Source organism: Maylandia zebra, linkage group LG3 (assembly GCF_041146795.1).
Source record: "Maylandia zebra isolate NMK-2024a linkage group LG3, Mzebra_GT3a, whole genome shotgun sequence".
NCBI lineage: Eukaryota > Metazoa > Chordata > Actinopteri > Cichliformes > Cichlidae > Maylandia > Maylandia zebra.
Genome location: NC_135169.1, coordinates 11,651,700 through 11,658,012, shown reverse-complemented (window position 1 = coordinate 11,658,012; position 6,313 = coordinate 11,651,700). Strand labels below are relative to the sequence as shown.

Genomic DNA, 6,313 nt, shown 5'->3' with positions numbered 1-6,313 from the left:
ATGCTATAATTATTGAATTATGTGGCTACTTACTAGATAATAAAAAAGACAGAAATGATGAAAGAGTGAGTTGACGTAAAGCCATCAGTGTTAAAGCTGCTCGGAACCTTTAACTGTGTGGTCACAGGAAATGGAAGTAATACTGCTAGAGCATCATGCACTGAAGAAAAGGTCAAGGTCTAATTTAAAGGCAGATAATAGCCTTGCATGCCTCAGGTAGCACAGACCAGGGCAGTGTGATCCTGACCTGTAAATTGTGATGTTAAATAATATGTCTTTTTTCTCCTGCCTTTGTTCTACATACAACAGCAGTTAAACCAAAGGCCCAACTGACTACTAACAGCAGAGACGTTCCAGTAGCAGGCAAAGTGACTCTGAACTGCTCAGTGAACCTGTCATCTGAATGGAAATACTTCTGGTACAGAGGTAATAAATCCTCTGAACCCCTGACTACACAAGATGCTGCTCCTTCAGACGGACAAATCAGTGTCTCACAGGAAGGACTCTACAGGTGCAGAGCAGGAAGAGGAAACCCAGTTTACTACACAGACTACAGTGATCCAGTCAACATTGATAAAAACAGTGAGTTTGACTGAAAGTTAATGAGTATACAACCTTCAAAAGATTGTTGTGAGCCTTTCAATTTGACAATATTCAATATGATATTTGTATAATATTTAAAGTTTGAATAGCTCTTGTTTACCACTGGGTCATTGTTACAAATTGACTTTAGCTGCGTAGAAATACCATAGTTTTTGAAAACATCAACATTATTTATAGGTTAAAAGGTTCAGTAGTACAGAGCCATCTTTAAAGTATAAATATGCAATAATATATATTTTTTCCTCTAAGGCTGATTTTTAGTACATGTAATTTTGCTAATTGTTGACAGAAGTTACACCATCACATCGACATATTGTGGTTTAAGTAAGATGTTTTTGGTCAGTGGAGACCTAACAGCACAAAAGCACAGCTCCATCCTGTATTGTATTAACAGTCCAGGATACTGGTGGTTGTGTAATAGTGCGAGAGATATTCTTAGTACACTTTTGTCCCCTTTGTACTAAGTGAGCATTGTCTAAATACCACAGAATACTACTGCAGAAAACAGTACTAAGTATTGTTTTTGACCATGTCCATCCACCTTTATGACCATAGTGTACCCATCTTCTAATGAATGCTTCCAGCAGGTTAACGTGTCACAAAACTAAAGTCATTACAAACTGGTTTTTCGAATATGACAATGAGTTCTCTGTGTACTCACAGCCACCAGATCTCAATCCAGTGGGGCACCTTATGGATATGGTTGAACAGGAGATTTACATCATGCATGTGACGATAACAAATCTGCAGCATCTACCCCCCCCCCCCCCCCCCCCCCCCCCCCCCAGACACACACACACACACACACACACACACACACACACACAAAGTAAAGGAGAGGAAATGATGATTCCTGCCATGCAGTGACATAATTATAAGAAGATTTCCATAGGTGTCAATATACAGGAAAAGAATGTTGGGCTCTAGCATATGTTTGTAACCTTCAGGTTTATACAGAAATACTGTTATTAGGAATATGTGTTGTTCTTGTGCCATTAAAGAACCCTAAATCATTTTGGAGAATCTTTATACATAAATCTAATTAGAACCTAACATTTATTACAGCAGAGCCTGGGCCTGAAAACTCTTCGTTTCTCACTCCTTTGATTGTTGGACTTGTTTGTGGAATTTTACTGATTATTCTTCTTCTGCTGTTGTGTCGCTTCAAACTGTCAAAGGGTGAGGCCATTTCCATCTTGTTTTTGCCTTATTATGTGATCTAAGTATTCATGCATCTAGTCTGAAGTAGATGTACTGTCATTGCACCAGAGCAGTTTGAAATTATTTTCTTTTTTGTTGTTTTACAGATTCATGCTTTAAGAGGTTGGTTCAACCCTTCCCACCCCTTTTTCAACCTTCTGGAATTGTTACATTTACAAATTTATGTTATATTTTTATTCCTCCAGGCCTCAGAGCAAAAATCAGCACTCTGCTACAAACCACATGACCAAGCAAGATGAAACTCAACACATTTCTCCTGTTCAAGGTCAGCCTTCACCCTGCATTGTTTTCTTGACAAATTGTAAACTCTGAGCTTAATACATTACGTCCTGATTAGATGTATTAGAAGATGCTCAAATTGCTATATATGACTATTTATTTTGTATTATTTATTTAACCATTGGCTTGATTTTACTCTGTATGTGATTCCTTTTTCTACAAATCAAATAAAGACATCAATGACACAGAAAAAGGCACAGTATGTACCATGGAAAATAAAAATGAGTAGGACTTTTAATAATCTTTTTTTTTTTTTTTTTTGTCCCGTTTGGATCTTTAGCCATCAGACTTGTTGTCTTAAGGCCAAGAAAGATGCCAAGCGGATTTATTTTACCAAGTGGATCATCATGGCCTTGCCATATTGGTCCATTTGATTGACCTTTATTATAATTATGAATTTATTTTATTTTCAGTTGCTACAAACGGGACAGACATGACTGGGGATAGGACAGGGAGAAAGAATGAAAGAAAGGGAGGGAGAGAAAGAAAACCAAAGGGGAGAAGAGACGGTGAGAAGGGGGGAAGAAAGAAAAACAAACAAAACACCTGGATCACATGTATGGAGAAAAAAAACAGAAGAGAAAGCAAAAAAAAAAAGAGCAACATAATAAAAAAACAGCACCATCACAATAAACTAGCTAGCAGTAGATAACAGTAGATACTAAATATTAAACGATATTGTGCAGCACACAAGATAGACAGCGCACAATGTGCTTTGAGGCAGCAGCCAAGAAAGCTGTAGTCCTCGTCTGTGAACACCCGTGTGTACACCTGTGTGCACACCTGTGTGGATCAGCATGCTTGTATTCCAAAGGTTTCTCCATGTAACGATCTGCTAGGGAGTGTGGGGAGCCACAGCCCCGTCTCCCAGGGTATGAAGCAGGTATGGAGGAGATCCAGGCCCCAGATATCCAGAGGCCCCAGAGTACAAGGACCCAAGGAGGACCACCAAAGGGGGGGGAACCATGCCACCCTCCTGGGAAGAGCTGAGTAGAGCCCCAAAGGAGAGGTCACCCCGCAGCTACGGAGCAGAGGCCAGAGGGGGTTGCAGTGGCGTGCCCGCGGGCTCTGCCGGCAGCCAGCTGTGTCAGAGAGGACCGAGCTTCAGGCCTCGAGGCCAGAGGCCTGAGGGCATCCCACCCCTGCCGGGCCACAGGCACCCGGCCCCGCCAATCAGCCACCAGGAGTGAGCCGGTACATATATGAGCGCCCAGCCGACAAGGACCACCAACACACCAACATCTGAGGGCATCAGTCACCGGCAGGGAGTGTGGTGAGGGGAGATAGGCCTCCGTACTTTAGAGGGCCTGAGATGTACCCAGAGAGGTTGGGTTTAAGACCCAACCTGACATATAGACACAGACGAACAGGCACACGCGGACACAGACGTGCATTCCCACCCCATATGCACAACCAAATACTCGGCACTCACCCAACGTGTAGACAGACACAAATAGACACTGCACAGACAGTCGCACTCCCCAAACTCTATATCCCAGGTCCAGGTAACCCCGCCCGGACCTTTAATAATCTATTAATTAATGGATAACTGTTTCACTATTTCAGTTGAATCAGAGGATGTCACATATTCTTTGGTGGAGCTTAAAAACACCACTCCAAGGAGTAAGTACTTTATGTTGGAAACATTTAGGGGTTTAGATGTTTTTAAAGCGAGCAATATTTAAAGAAAATAAAGAAAATTGTGTTTTCTTTTTTTTTCTTTTTTTTGTTTGGTTTTTGACATTTGTCTTATCCTTCTGACAGAGAAGCCCAAGATACCAGAGGAGAGTTGTGTTTACTCTGATGTTAAAATACGACCTTCCACAGGTACAGTACAGTCAGTGACAACAATCCTGCTTTTAAATGTTTCTTTTTTTAATATCACATAAAGAATAATCAGCAATCTGTATTTTATTCCTTGGTGTCGCAGTAAGACATTCCTGGAGAAACCCATCTGGGAACAGTTAGGAGAAATTTAGGACTGTTTTTGACAGCTGGTCAGTCAGAGGCAATCAATTTTTTCACCCCTTACTTCTACAGTAGAAGTGTTGTCATATCATCTGTTGATTATCGCGTCTTAACAAAAATGAAGAAAAAAGTGCCAACTGAAGCATAAATCTTTGTGACAAGGCTAATGTTTAATGTTATGAGACCTGTATCAGTAAAGTCCAAGAAAGCCCTAAAGAAGTGAAGGTTGGATGGATGTGATTAGGAGCAGGACTACTTATGAATTCAGTGGTAGACTTTGTTTTAGACGTTAGCCTGTTGTACGCACAGGTCTCGAATATTAAATCGATAGCCAAGACAAGGAAAGGTAAGTAAAGTAATATATCAGATAATTTTTTCTAGCACTTTCTCTTCTACAATTTATAAATCCTGAATAAAATTTATAAACACGTACTGATCCAGTTTAAATTACAATCTTGCTGGGAAAATGTTTTTGATTAATTGTCTATTTTTATTTATTTTTTTAGGAAAATCAGATCCTGCCACAGCCCATGAAATGGTTTATTCTGGACTCAAACCGGGAAAATAACTTGGTGATTGTACAGCAGTCACCAAGCCCCAGCAGAGATTTTTCACTGTAATTATGTACTTTTAGACACATTAGAATGTATTGTAAACAAAATAAATATATCTGCAAGTTACCATTAATTACTGAGGAATCTTTTTGGCTTTTTTTCCAGCTCAATAAAAAGTTCTGTATAAACAAAATCAAGGGAAATGATGACAAAAGAGCAACTAAACCCTAACCAATTTAATCCAGAATATCCCCCAAACCTAAAAATACCCCAAATTAAGTGGCAGTGCTAAACTTTTAAAACTATCAGTCCCTTTTTTTTTCTTTTCATGTTTGTAATATAGTGTGCACTTTGGGGAGAGGGACACTGGATTGGTGAACTGGGGTGGTGGTTCCCCTCTTCAATAATAGGGACTGAAGCATTTCAGTGGATCATGCTCCTCAGTTTCCACTATACAGGGAGTGCAGAATTATTAGGCAAATGAGTATTTTGTCCACATCATCCTCTTCGTGCAAATAGCCCAAAAGCACAAGGTGTGCAATACTCAGAGACATGGCCAAGGTAAGAAAGGCTGAAAGACGACCACCACTGAACAAGACACACAAGCTGAAACGTCAAGACTGGGCCAAGAAATATCTCAAGACTGATTTTTCCAAGGTTTTATGGACTGATGAAATGAGAGTGAGTCTTGATGGGCCAGATGGATGGGCCCGTGGCTGGATTGGTAAAGGGCAGAGAGCTCCAGTCCGACTCAGACGCCAGCAAGGTGGAGGTGGAGTACTGGTTTGGGCTGGTATCATCAAAGATGAGCTTGTGGGGCCTTTTCGGGTTGAGGATGGAGTCAAGCTCAACTCCCAGTCCTACTGCCAGTTTCTGGAAGACACCTTCTTCAAGCAGTGGTACAGGAAGAAGTCTGCATCCTTCAAGAAAAACATGCTTTTCATGCAGGACAATGCTCCATCACACGCGTCCAAGTACTCCACAGCGTGGCTGGCAAGAAAGGGTATAAAAGAAGAAAAACTAATGACATGGCCACCTTGTTCACCTGATCTGAACCCCATTGAGAACCTGTGGTCCATCATCAAATGTGAGATTTACAAGGAGGGAAAACAGTACACCTCTCTGAACAGTGTCTGGGAGGCTGTGGTTGCTGCTGCACGCAATGTTGATGGTGAACAGATCAAAACACTGACAGAATCCATGGATGGCAGGCTTTTGAGTGTCCTTGCAAAGAAAGGTGGCTATATTGGTCGCTGATTTGTTTTTGTTTTGTTTTTGAAGGTCAGAAATGTATATTTGTGAATGTGGAGATGTTATATTGGTTTCACTGGTAAAAATAAGTAATTGAAATGGGTATATATTTGGTTTTTGTTGCCTAAGTTGCCTAATAATTATGCACAGTTATAGTCACCTGCACACACAGATATCCCCCTAAAATAGCTAAAACTAAAAACAAACTAAAAACTACTTCCAAAAACATTCAGCTTTGATATTAATGAGTTTTTTGGGTTCATTGAGAACATGGTTGTTGTTCAATAATAAAATTATTCCTCAAAAATACAACTTGCCTAATAATTCTGCACTCCCTGTAAAGCCGGTCGGAGCAGGCACGCTTTGTTTTGCGTAACTATTTTTAAATCCCGGTAGCACTGCAACCACGTAAACTAGTGCAATATTTTTTTTTGCAT

At 40.5% G+C, this 6,313-nt stretch overlaps 1 long non-coding RNA gene across 1 annotated transcript; it reads left to right on the top strand.

Moving 5' to 3' along the window:
* The first annotated feature begins 486 nt into the window (after window positions 1-486).
* Window positions 487-3,725, top strand: LOC143416960 (uncharacterized). Its single transcript, XR_013097198.1, has 5 exons — window positions 487-582; window positions 1,669-1,782; window positions 1,911-1,926; window positions 2,010-2,089; window positions 3,670-3,725. It is a non-coding gene; the product is annotated as an uncharacterized LOC143416960 (long non-coding RNA).
* The last annotated feature ends 2,588 nt before the right edge of the window (window positions 3,726-6,313 follow it).